This window comes from Lycium barbarum, chromosome 1 (assembly GCF_019175385.1).
Source record: "Lycium barbarum isolate Lr01 chromosome 1, ASM1917538v2, whole genome shotgun sequence".
Lineage (NCBI taxonomy): Eukaryota > Viridiplantae > Streptophyta > Magnoliopsida > Solanales > Solanaceae > Lycium > Lycium barbarum.
Window position 1 is genome coordinate 6,907,938 of NC_083337.1, and position 14,689 is coordinate 6,922,626.

At 38.6% G+C, this 14,689-nt stretch overlaps 1 non-coding gene across 1 annotated transcript; it reads right to left on the bottom strand.

Moving 5' to 3' along the window:
- Positions 1-12,185: 12,185 nt before the first annotated feature.
- LOC132618469 (U5 spliceosomal RNA) lies at positions 12,186-12,303 on the bottom strand. The gene has a single exon (XR_009574120.1). It is a non-coding gene; the product is annotated as a U5 spliceosomal RNA (small nuclear RNA).
- Between the last annotated feature and the right edge of the window lie 2,386 nt (positions 12,304-14,689).

A 14,689-nucleotide genomic window follows, 5' to 3' on the forward strand; every position in this document is an offset into this window, starting at 1 on the left:
CCCCGCCGTACCCCAAAATACCATACATACAGAGTCTACAGATGACAGAAGATATATACCAAAAGTATTTGCTCCGGATTAAAGGAGCTCTTCCAATATAGCAGAATCGATGCCCTAAACTGGCGGTGTATCTCCAGGTGCGTCTGTACCTGCGGGCATGTAACGCAGCCCCCGAAGAACCGGGGGTCATTACGAAAAATGTACCGAGTATGCAAAGCAGAAACATAACAAACATAATCATAGTCTGAACCGGAAGCGTATATATATAGCGGACAGAACCATAAATCAAACGGACGGACGGAATCATAATCCCGACAGACGGACAGAATCATGGTTCAGACAGACAGATAGAATCGTAAACCATACGGACATACAGATTCAGAATCCATACGGACATACAGACAAAATCGCAATCCAGACGGACGGATAGAATTATGCATGCAGAGTCATACAGAGTTATACGGAATCATATAGAGTCATACAGAATCATACAGAGGCATGTGCTTATATAAATGCTGATGGAACATGCATACATACATACAGATCCCGGCCCTGTCTGGGGGCACGGTAACAGAACCCGGCCCTCTTAGTACGGGACGCGGTGGACAGACAGAATCAGATCAGATCATATGCCATCCTGGCCGCCATCCCCATACACAGATCATAATATCATACAGATATAAACAGATCCCGACCCGCACACCGAGGGACGCGGTGAACAATGCAGAGGAATATGCACGATAACAGAACCTAGCCCGGGACGCAGTGAAGGAATGCATTGAGACAACCACGAACAGATTAATGAGAAACCACATACATACATACTCAACATACAGACTCAATCAAACTGAAGGGTGCCAAACGGCGAGTCAAGTCAGAGCATCCGGATAGTATGCATAATACGCGTCTATGTCCTAATTGGGAAGGCACGACAGATTATTATCAAGATCAGATTCTCAGATGTCCAGAAATCATTTTGTAAGATTTGCATAAAAATAGTCATTTCATAATCAAAATAATAGTCCAGATGTTTTCTGAGAGAATCGGACAGAACCAAAGTAATTAAGGTTATACAGAAGGCATCGGGCCTTGTGAGCCCGCCTCGGACCAACTCGGGGCGACATATGTAAATTACTGATAATAGACCTTATGAGGTCATCCATAATTGTTTGGAAGTGTTCCGACTCCGTTTTGGGAAGGTTTCGTGCAAAAGTTCACTTTGAAGGCATTTTATAAGGGAATGGTTTCAATTGTACTGAAGGAATTGGAATGGATTTCCATCTCGAATTCCGAGAAACGGAGTCGTACTTAAGGCTCGCGGCCGAGCCTATTACATCCAGAACATGCCTAGGAATAAAGGGGAAGGCTTTACATACCTTGGTTGCGTCCTACGCTCGTCCAAACTCGACTCCTGTTTCGCTCAAAAACTGCAAATGGTCACATTTACCAGTTACTATTCATGAGACTTAACATTTCTAACCTTAACCAATACTTGTTTATAAGAATTTGGGCAGCACCTCCCCTATACATATAGCCTCCCCGAGATTCAACTCGGCTCCAAACAACCAACAACAACCCAACAACAATATCAACAACATCAATAACAACAACAACAAGCATAACATAATACACGATATGGCTTTACTAGCCGTCTTTCCGGCATAACGAAACATCTTTCATTTCAACCTTACACTTCCAAACCAATCCTACCATTTTCATATTCAACACTTATCAGGATCATTACAACATATTTCAGGGGCATATCATACCATTTTCACAAGATATACGCAATATACAAGTTTCCTACTAAGGGCAGACTTCGCCCACAACTTCCAATCTTTTAGCATAAACGTCCATAACATATTCTTACCTTCCAACTCCATCAATGATAACCATAATTTGCATCTTCCTACTTTCACTTCCGCATTTACATAATTATAATAAACTTGCATGTTTTCGTACAACAACTTAATAATCATTTTTTCATAACAACAAAAACCACTACTCTTTCATTCACTTCACAATTAACACAATTAGCATACTAACAAAATTTAGTTCACCTTCCAACATCAACACACCACACGGCCACATACTATATTCTCCAACTTCCATTAATTCATTCAACTTTCATTTCTAATACAATTCCCACATTAACTACAACTAGATTTTAACATGAATTCAAGTCACCATAACCATGCAATATATATGCATATATTCGGCCAACACATATCCAATTCCAACACACAAAATTTTCATGCTTTTCATTCATTTCCACTTACTACATCATACATACACCTCTCATAACATAACAAAAGCATAAAATTCTTACCTTTCCTTCAAGTTCTTCACTTGCCACTAGAGTTGTCCTCTTGCCAAAATAATTATACCAAGTTGTAGAGAATCTTGAGCTTGGTAATAATCCCACAAGAAATGAATTTTTGAACCCAAGATTAGGCTCCAAGAATTTTTCTTTCTTTTCTTTCTCTCTAGCCGAACCCTCTTTCCTTTATTTTTTGTTCTTGGTTTTTCTTTGTTTTTCTTGAATGTTCTAAGGATATGGATGCATATATAATATCACATGGAAATTAATTAATTCCATGGGCTAGGCCAAGCAATGGCCGGTTGGGCCTCCCTTGTTGGGCCTTATTTTCTTATTATTTTTTTAGTCCAATTGTTGGCTAAATAATTGTAATTCATAGCACAAGTTTCCAAAATTCCAACTTTGCCCTTGACCTCCTTTCGTAATTCCACACCAATGTATTCATAGCCAACACATTCATACCAAGTAAGGTCCAATTATGGCCTTATTCATTACAAGTCAAGTTATCTCAAATTTTTCGAATATGCAAAAATGTCGGATGTAACATCCTCCCCCCCTTTAAAACATTCGTCCTCGAATGTTAAATCGACTTCATGGGGCGTCATACTATTTCGGGAGGGTTCTTTTATAATCGTCCTTTGTTGACTTTCCGATACGGATTCTTTACCATTACGAGGGAGTGATTTTTCACATTACTGATTCAAGTGCTTTCATAACGTATTTTCTCACATCCCGCATAATCACTGGGTCATGAGCTACATTCGAATAACAGAGGAATGCTTTTCAGACATCATAATCAATATCATTTCTTGTTATACTCCTCGAGTCTTTGCCACGTTATCACAATCCTACTTCATACCAAACACTTCACACCAAACGGATTCATAACTGGGATCGGACGCATAGAAGCGTATTGAACAGATTCGTAATCGGAGGCAAACATATTAAACCATGGCAGACAGATTCGTAGTCGAAGTCCGATGTACGGGAGTATGTCAGACAGATCCGTGATCAAGGTCAGACGTATAGAGAGGTATCAGACAGATTCGAAATCAAAGTCAGGCGTACGGAGGCGTATCAGACGGATTCGTAATCAGAATCAGACATACGGAGATGTATCAGACAGATTCATAATCAGAGTCAGACGTACAGAATCATATCGGACAGATTCGTACCAGGGTCAGATATACGGAGATGTATCAGACAGACGCGTGATCAAAATCAGACGTACAGAGGTGTGTCAGACAGATTTGTATCCAGAGTTAATTTTACAGAGGTATATCATACAGTAACATAATCGGATCCAGAAGTACGGAGGCGTAATAGGCAGAGCCTTATCAGAATCAAAAGTGCAGAAGTACAACAGATAGAATCTGGATTAGAATCAGATCACTCTTATTGAGGCTCCGGTGACTTACGAAAATTTCCTTTTTATCGATATCTCATTATTCATTCCGACCATTGTATCACAGGTTATTTCATCAAAATCTGTTCACTCATTCATAAACTTGTTCGTCAAGTTGTCATACAAATCGTCTTACGTGTCGCTTATCGACTTTTTCAAAGCTTCCGCTTCTTCACGTTTTCTTATCCTTCATCTTTCCTACTATCCCTACTCATTTTCTTTTCCAGATATCGTCGCACCAGACTAAGTTATAATGTAATAGGGGTTTTTCTATTCTTTGACAACCTTCATGTCCTCACCCCCACTTCATTTTATCTATTCGGTTTAGTAAAACCTTTCGTCTATCACAACATTAGTCGCCGGGACTCGGCTCTTGACCCATATGGGCACCAGACGAAAATCATACACATACACACGCACATATACAGTTGCTAATATCTTACTGGCGAACACCTCCGACCGTTATTCAAATTCGCTCAATTTCCGAGCGGTATTGCGCTTTTTATTTTTGCCCATTTAGTCCGCATCAGTCTGCGTGACTTCTGTAAGGGCACTAGTTACTCCACACATTCTCTTTTCCCTTAGGTTACCTCAAATTTCCGTTTATATCTATCATACTTACACTTGTGCAAAATTTTGCATTACTTCCCAGGGGGTCACCCATCCCAGAATTGCTCTGGCCTTAGCACGCTTAACCTCGGAACTTTCATGCATTTGGCGCGTTACGGCTAATATAATTTCGTCGATTGCCCCGCACGACCTTTGTCACGTAATTTAGGGCAGATCGGGGTCTTAGTAGATTTTCAGAAAATTCTCGTGGTGGGTCCCACCCCGGGCTATACCATACAATTACCATGTTGTCTTTCTGAACCTCCGATATTCACTTTCATGCACATATACATACGATTTTGGACAGCCCACAGATTTACATCTTCATCCCACGAATCCCATCTCCAATTAGTCGATGAAATCTGATAAAATATCATCGTAAGGTGCTCTCCACCCACCAACAGAGGAAAACTAGATTCCGACAAGTATCGCGGAACCTTTTAGTACTTAATTTACATATTTATCTCCATATTTCTGGAAATATTTGGGCAGAGGTTCCTCTGTATTTCTCACTATCCAAAACCTGTACACCAGAAATACCAACCATGCCTCACAGGGCCGATAACTTCAAATAAAAATTTTAACAATGTCGAAACTTACCTCACATGCCCAACTCAAATGGCATCGGAGGCACTTTCTTGTTCACTTTCATCTGGGGTTTCTAGATTCACACTGATGGTGGGGACATCTCAGTCGCCCTTGCCTTTAGTCACTAGGTCTCTAATCCTTTCTAAATTTCCGTCGTCATCATTGAATAACACTTTTCAGATATCATACACACATCGGAAATTCTAGGAAACTTACATACTCATAAATGATCAATCTCGGGTCTAACCTGGGGAGCTGCCGTGGGAACTGTGTCCCTCATCATCATCATCTGTCTGGCCCCCATTCGCCTGGCCCCCGCTATTACCTGCATCCGAATCAGAGGAGTATAGGTAGACCAAAAATTCCTGGTTCACTGATGGCCAGGACAAAGGACTGGAGTAGGGCGTAACACTCTCCGGGGAAGCCTGTCTAACATAATGCTCCATTACAGGAGCTGCTGGTATGTCCTCGGGAACCTCCTCCTCCGGCATCCCAGAGGAATGCTCTAGTGGCTCAGCATCGGGGCTATCCTCCTTCCTGGGGGTAAGAAACTCTGGAGGTATCGTCGCTGGATCCTCCGAGGGGTCAGTATCATAACTATCTTCTCTGGGATCCTCTGCTCTGGGGATCAGAAACTCGGGAGGAATTGTCTCTGGATCCTCCGAAGGGTCTGTCTCAATCGAGTAGCTGGGGATCTGCCTACTCGGTCCTGGTGACATCCTAGGGGCCTTCTTAGCACCCCTATCCCCATCATCAGAAGCACTCTTCTTCATTCTTTGTCAATCCGCAATCACCTGCAGGAAGAGGGTCAGAAGCATTTTTCCCAAATACTGACACTTCTGCTCTTCTGGAGCCTCGCTGTAGATACAACAATTCGTAGGAAACATCCTAACCATACAGCTTTATCGCACGATCTAAGATCCGAAGAAGGGTAACATCTTAGATGTCCTGTAGCCTCCTGTTTATAGATGTGGTGCACAACACACCGATAAACAAGACTCTACTAGACACGGCCAAAATAATTATACCAAGTTGTAGAGAATCTTGAGCTTGGTAATAATCCCACAAGAAATAAATTTTTGAACCCAAGATTAGGCTCCAAGAATTTTTCTTTCTTTTCTTTCTTTTCTTTCTCTCTAGCCGAACCCTCTTTCCTTTTTTTTTGTTCTTGGTTTTTCTTTGTTTTTCTTGAATGTTCTAAGGATATGGATGCATATATAATATCACATGGAAATTAATTAATTCCATGGGCTAGGCCAAGCAATGGCCGGTTTGGGCCTCCCTTGTTGGGCCTTATTTTCTTTTTTTTTTTTTTTAGTCCAATTGTTGGCTAAATAATTGTAATTCATAGCACAAGTTTCCAAAATTCTAACTTTGCCCTTGGCCTCCTTTCGTAATTCCACACCAATGTATTCATAGCCAACACATTCATACCAAGTAAGGTCCAATTATGGCCTTATTCATTACAAGTCAAGTTATCTCAAATTTTTCGAATATGCAAAAATGCCGGATGTAACACAGTCCCAGACCAAGAGCAGGACACAATCTCCTCATCACATTCCTATCTACACGATCACAGAGAGTCCACAAAAACAAGACACTAAACTAGCATGGTAATCAGCTATACAAACTAAGAAGCTAAACATAGTGTAGGATAAGCTGTATTAAGCCAAATGAAATCAAACAATTTAGACATGGTATTAGGCACACAGAACTCTACTAATCGAGTAACGGGATCCAAACTTAATCAAGAGGAATCTGAACAAGCAACTGGGAAGCAAGCATTATGCTAAACATGACAAGGACCAAATGAAACAAAGAGATAAGAAGTTAATGCCACCCTAAACATGGGAACTGCTGAGCCAAACACCAAAAAAAACACGGGACAGCCATACTATAGCTAATATGATAATAACCCAGCCAACAAAGAAATAAGAAGTTAATACTACACTAACATGATAACTAAGCTAAACAAATTAAAGATGATAACCAAGCTAAACAGGGCATAAATACCACACTAAACACAGACAACTAAACTAAACTATACTAAACATGATAACTAAACTAAAGGGAAGATAAAAATTACCCTAAACCATGAAAACTAAACTAGACAGGCAACAGAAAATAAATATAGCAAAACCGAATTAAGCAGATAAAGCACTAAAACACACAGGGGAAGGTAAAATGCAATAAGATAAAAAAGAATAGAGGGTTACTGACCTTCCTCGTGTGCAGTGAACAGGGTGCGGGGGGTCTCGGATCTATGCTCGAATGCGAATGACGCTCGGATCTTTCCAATGCAACCCTCACCGAGAATGGAATTTAAATTCCTTCCAAGACCCTTAATACACTCAAACACAACAAAAAGTAGAGAAATTAAAACTGGAAATCAAACTAGACTCGGTATATATTCTACTGGATTTTAAATTAAAATAAGACTAAGTCTTTAAAGCTTTTAATCGAAATTTCAGGATGTTCAACCCAGATCCCAAAAAAAAAACCCTTCAACACTGAGGATGGGGTTCCTTTTATAGAACCCGAAATCCCCAGGTTTCATCGTCGTTTTAGTTGTAAGGTGAGTAGGAGGGAGGGAAAAATCCCTCCAAAATGTTTGAACAACCAATCACATGCGAGTATTTGAAATTAATAAGTGGACAAAACCCATTAAGGGTTTTCAGATGAAAGCAGAAGAGAGGGGAAGAAAACAAAATTACCCTCCTTTCAACGGTTGAATCCGGATGGGGGAAGGACGAGCCATTAATTCCCTTCCCCAAAATGGCCAGGCATGGCCTGTGACCGTGAAAGGGCTCTGTGGATTTGCTATTCGCGTCGTTGAAGAGAGAGAGAGGAAGAAGAGAAAAGGGGCGCGGTGGATCTGATTCATTAGGTTTAGGGATGAACAACAAAAATAAAATGGACCCGGTCGGGTCGGCTTAAAGGGTTAATGGGCTGATGAATTTAAAATGTGGGTTGGTCGGGTTACTAAGTTTAAAAATATGGGCTGGGTCAGTTATTGTTTGGGCAGGTCTGAAAAAATGTTTGTTGTATATTGGGTTCGGATTTGGGCTCAAAATTTAGCTGATGAAAGAACCAATTTGGGCTTCTAAATTGTCACGACCCAACCCCGTAGGCCGTGACTAGTGCCCGATCTGGGCACCCAAACCCATCTATCAAATGCATTCAAGTATATAGCAGAAGCCGACAAGGCTATATTCCAAATTTAGATAATTTTTAGAAAAATTTCGGCAGAGTTTCCTTTGTTTTACAGACTATCCAAAATAGCCCTGTACACAACAAACACCAACAAAGGCCCCATAGGGCTGACAAAGCAACGTATAAACATATGCGGACCGGCCGCCTCGGCGTATGGGATCGCCCAAACAACATATACACATAACCATACAGAAAGACCATAACCCACAGACATGTCCACAAACCTCTAAACTGACCGACAGAATCATATGACGGGACAGGGCCCCGCCGTACCCAAATAGTCAGATATGCAGAAATATATACATGGCGAAAGATATATATACCAAAAGTGGACTCCGAATCAAAGGGAGTACTCTAAAATAGCAGAAGTGGAGCCTACAGTGGTGGATCACCGGCGTCTGTACCTGCGGGCATGAAACGCAGCCCCCGAAGAAAGAGGGGGTCAGTACGAAAGATGTACTGAGTATGTAAAGCATGGAGTACAGAAATATAGACCACAACTGAAAGCAAACAGGATACAAAGGAGAGAAATGTCGAACAGTATATCCAAATGTGTATCAAAATCATATATACATAATGCAAACAAAATCATGCAAAGCTCAGGAACGTGGCCACCACTCCGACGCTGGTGCCACCCACAGCATAACACCAGAAGGTTCAAATCTCCGTACATCCCCGAGCACACACATATCAGCATATCATATCACCAGCCATATCACAGCATAACTCCAAACGGAACCCGGCCCTATGGCGAGGTCTCGGGAACCGTAACACAGCATACGGCCGAATTTATCATAGTGCGCACGAATCATAACCGGCCCGGGAACCGGTGAACGAAGTCATAATAAGGCACGAGCGGAGTCGTGAGCAAACAATGCAATTGTATATCAAAATAGCCTTTCAAAACTTGAGTACTTCATAAGTCATTTCATTAACCAAAGTAGTCGGATAATTAGTTAGTACGGAAGTTTATTTCACAAAAATGTTTCCAAAGTGGTACGTATGGCTCACAACATAACTTAGTATATCATAGTAATCAAAACATCATTTCATAGGGGACAATTTCAAAATCGAAGATTCTTTATCGAAACTTATCCAAAAGGAGAGCCTAATAGAACGAATAAGGCATCTCGGGGTTAGCAGGCCCACCTCGGGTCCAGTCGAGGTGGCGAACATAAATTACGAACATTTAGTGTCTATGGGATCATACATAAAGATTTCGAAGTAATCTGATTGCATTTGCATAAGTTTCGGACGCTTACTTGCTTTCTAGCCAAAATAGGGTCATTAGGCTTCAGTTGAATTGAATGAATAGTAGCCATTTTATAGATCGGATTTCGAGGAGCAGAATTGCTCCCGGGGTTCCGATATCAACCTAACATACTAAGACATGCCAAAAGAAGAAGTGGGGAGCTTTACATACCTTATAAACGTCTTATGCTCACCCCAAACTCAAATCCCGTTTCGTCCAGAATCTGCAAATGGTCAAAGTTACCAATTAGAGATTCTAAGGCTTAAGAATTTCCTTAACTTCATTTTTGTCTACCGAAATTTCTGCAGCATTTCCCCTATATATCTAACACCCCCGAGACCTAGCTCGGCTCAATAAACATCAACACAGCAACCCAAACATCACAAACATCATAAGTCGCAACAAAATAATTCTAACGTCAATATTCTTTCTTTCTACATAAATCAACAGCTTTCATTCAAACTTCGAAATACCAAACTAACATCCACATTATTGTATTCATTTACTCATTCAAGATTATTCAAACACGTCCCAATAATATTCCAAGCAATATACATAAGTTCAAACAATTCGCTACTTTTCCATATTGCATCCCAAACGTCAACAACTACGACGAACTTACTAACTCTCATTGTTTTATTCCAAATTCATTAACAACAACCATAAGTCACATTTGAAGTCTTAATATCATAATTATACAAGGATATACGCGAATATACCAAAATCATATACTTTCCCATAATAATCCGCAACCATTTCCAATGCCAATCCAATTCGTTAAACATTCATTTACGTCATAAATGTCACAACGACGCAACTAACCAACTAAACAAATCAAAGTCACGTTGCCTTACACACCACACAAGTCACGGCCACTACACCTCACACACACACACACACGGTTTCATACACACACCAAACTACGAGATTCTTGTCTATTCTCAATCCTTATCATATTCATACCAATTCCATAACATTAAAAGGTCAAAATTCTTACCTTTTCTTGAAAATCCGACTTGCCGCAAACGTGATTCTTCCGCCAAACTAATTGTATCCCGTTGAAGAGCGCCTTGAGTGCACTACAAATATGGGAAGAACAAGATTTTTGGAACCAAGACAAAGGCTAGAGAATTAATTTTTTTTTGGAAAATGGGGGTTCGGCCGAATGGGGCTTATAAGCTCAAAGTGGAGTTGTTGATTTTTTTCTTGATAAGTCTAAAGTGAAGCCTTGATATATATCCAAATGGGTGGTCACATGTATATCACATGACCATTAAAAATGGGTTGGGCCTTGGCCTCTTGGCCGGCCACCCCAAAGACTTGGGCCTCAATTTTTTTTTGTTCAAATTTTTCTTGGCCCAATTCGTTAAAGTCTCGTTTTGTAATTCCCGAAACTAATTTTCGAAATTCCAAATTTACCCTCGGCCTTCCCCAATGTATTTACACCAATAATTTCATAAACGACATAAGCATAATGACTAAAATCAATTTATCTCCTTATAACATACAAGTCTTAATTATTTTTCTCGATTTCCAATTATGCGAAAACACGGGACATAACATAAATTTAAATGAAAGACCTTCTTCAATTAATTATATATTAACGTGTGCTAAAATATTACTTACTATAAAATATATTTATTACTACTCAAATGAAATTATACGATGTCGTAATAGTCGTGCGATAATATTTTAAAGTTTTACAGTAAGTAAATGCTATTGCTTAATTGCGTAAAATAAATGTGATGCGTGCGTGCATAAGACGGTAAATAGAAAATGTTAAAAGCGATTGTAATGCAAAATCACAATAATGAGAAGATAATAAATATTCAGCAAGAACGTGAAAAGTCAAAAGTGAACAAATAAAAGTGTATGGAGGAAATAAATGTTCGGAGAATAAAAATTGAAGTGCATACGTCTATACATGAGAAGGGAATAAATATTAAGTACTATGACATATGTCCACGTAGGATAAAAAAATAATTGGATAAAGTGTACTAGTTATATAGCTTATGGTACAAGCATTCATTGCGTGTACAAGTTGTAAAGCTTTTGGTACAAATTGGTGAAGCTATGTTAGTCCTCCTTTATATAGCTTATGGTACAAGTATTCATTGCGTGTACAAGTTGTAAAGCTTTTGGTACAAGTTGGTGATGTTGTTTTAGTCCTCCTTAGCCATTTATATATAATAGAAATTTGTGTAGGAGAATTAAAATTGAACCGCATACGTCTATACATGAGAAGAGAATAAATATTCAGTAAGAACGTAAAAAGTCAAAAGTAAACAAGTAAAAGTGCATAGAGGATAAAATAATTGAATAAAGTGTACAAGTTATATAGCTTATGGTGCAAGCATTCATTGCGTGTACAAGTTGTAAAGACTTTGGTACAAGTTCGTGAAGCTGTGTTAGTCCTCCTTTGGCACTTATATACAATAAAAATAAAAATGTTAGATGTCTCCACGTGCCAAGTAGGTGATCAAAAGTTAGACAACACAAAAGGACTTAAATTTTAAAATGACATTTAACCCTGTGAGGACCAAAAAGTCGATATCAACGTTTGTAGAGAGTAAAAAGTGAGAGAAGTCATAATTTTTTAAACTTCTAAGTTCAAATCTTGAAACGTTGACCAAAATTACCAGCATATTTTCCTACTTCAATTTAGCGAGGGCTTATCTGCCATTTTGTTCTGTCCATCATCCCAGCAGTAAACATTCTGTAATTGAACCTCCCGTAAACCAGAACATTCTAACTGTATAATATACATAATCCAAAACGTTGAAACTAGAATTGATGGGAGTACTCTGAAGAAGAGAACCCTCCAAAAATTGGGCGTATGCCACCAATTGCAATGCGCACACGGTATTCTTTAGTAAAAGGCGAAAGAATAGTTCGCTTTGTGCTCACTGCGTGGCTGCGTGAGTTTCTCAGCGCATTTGTGCCTCCTTTTTATATTGCGACAAGTTTGTTTACGCATTATGTTATCGATGTGGTACTCTACCTACCTCCTATAAAATATTGCTCTCTGTTTCTCTTCAGCTTCTTCACCAATATTTCAATATCTACTTTTAATCAACACGTTTTTCAAATAGAAACGACTAAGCTGTCCCTGTATACTTTCTTGTTTGCTTAATTTAAGATTTGATTTCGGTTTAGTTTCTTGGTGATTCTGAACAAATATATGATCACAACCTGATCGATGAAATGTCGCAATAGGATGTTTTGGACTGAACTTCTTGAGTAGTTGAATTCTGATGCAGGTTCGATTTTTGAGTGTATAGTGAAGGACCCAATTGGCAGAAGCGGAAAACAAAAGCAGTTGCCGGTTGTTTAAGTTGCATATTTTACGATTATTCTTTAGTTGACCTCTCTGTGATCTATTGGTCATGGGATACTAATGTTTGTATCAGACTAGCTTGCATTACAACCCTTAGGATGTGGTCGATCATGCGTGAACGTGGGATACTTCATGCGCTTCCCTGCGTGAACGTGAGATACTTCATGCGCTTCCCTTTTAATGGTTATTTTAAGTTGGCCTAATACCAGCATTGAGTAGTGTGAGGAACCTGGTTGTACCTCGAGGTAAAGTTTTGATACCCAAAGAAACTGGAGCTAAAATTTATCACTCAGAAGAAGAAGTTCATGAGGTGTTTTTGCCTTTTGAATGGCATGAGAAAGCTTTCTCAAACTTGAAGAAAATTGAGTCACTTCATTGTCAATGTTAATGACCACTGGTTTTGATGCTGAGGCAAAAATAGACTCTCTTAATGATTATACCAATAAGTATAATACAAATAAAAGCATGTCCAAATTTTTATTGAAACCCATGTTTAACAACGAAAACATACTTCCATTAGTTCATGGTTCATTTGAATAGGTCTTGCCTTTGTAGGGATAGCCTGCTCATTGAATCCATCAATATATGGTAACTCAACAATGTGTCGCTTTCTTTCCCAAAAAGCACTTGGTAATTCTGAACAAACTTCATGTTCAAGTTTTTCTTGAAAACTTGCTATTTTGCTTTCTATCATCGGGGTTTTTAAAGTTTGTTCAATCTTTTTAATCTTAATTTCATCTTTTAAGTATGAAATTTGATTAGACAATAAACCTATTTTGAAAATGGTGTTTGACTTAACAAAATCACTTTCTTCTTGAGAAATAATGGATAGGTAGGGAAATCTGATTTCCTTTCCTAAAACTGTGGTATAGATTGCATCTAAACCAGCATAATAAGGTTTTATTTGAGTTATAAAAGGGGTTCCCAAAATAACTTGTTCATTTATATCCCGGGTAACCACAAAATTATTAATAAAACAGACTCCATCGTTACAGATGTGGGCTTTAGATAATTTGTAATCTATTTTCAGTTTCTCTCCAGTGGCGGAGTATAGCTTAGAAGTACTTTTTTCCAAATACTTAGTAGGTATTAAACCTTCCATAATGCAGTTTTTATCTGCTCCTGAATCTATTAAAGCTAACTTATTAAGCGTTATGTTTCCTACTTTTAAAGTAATAGGAACATGCCAGCTTTGTGATTTGACTAATGCTACAGTTTTTCCTGTATTGTTATTAATAGATGTTTCTATAATTTCATCACTTTCTTGATGAATTAAAGAATCGTTATTGTTGGAATGATTATCTTCACTATCTTCTACAAGAGTTTCTTTTCTTGTTTGAGATAGAACTTGATCAGTTAGATAATCCATTTTGACTTTATTAAGCCTCGATTTAACATTTTTAATCTCCTTTTTTACCGAGATTAATTCATACTGCAAATCTTGGATGGTAGGTTTCTCATCCTTGGAAGAAAACATGTTCATAACATTCTTCATATTAAAGGGTTCAATCGACAGTTTTTCCTTGGATTGATTAATAATAATATTTTTTAATTCAATTAGATATTTCTTTCTGGCCTCTTCATCAGTAATATGAGTAACGAGGTCAAGAAGAAATTCTTTTGACTCTTTAGTAATAACGTTAATTGAATTCTGGCTGCAGGTGCATATAGCTCCTGTACAGTTACAATCTTCATATTCAGAAGTGTTAGAACTGTAATCTGATTCAATTTCGATATCACTAATTTCACTAGAAGAAGATGAAGTGTTATCATTATCTTCTAGAATAGTGTAGAGTTCATTTTTTATTTTATCACCGACTTCGAGAAGATTTATCTTATTCTTTTTCCTATTATTGACTCGACACTCGTTAGATCTGTGGCCTGTTTTTCCACATGTCCAACGTGTATCTCCAGAATTCTTTTTTGGTGATCTTTTAAATCTTTTCTTTTTATAGGAATTATCTA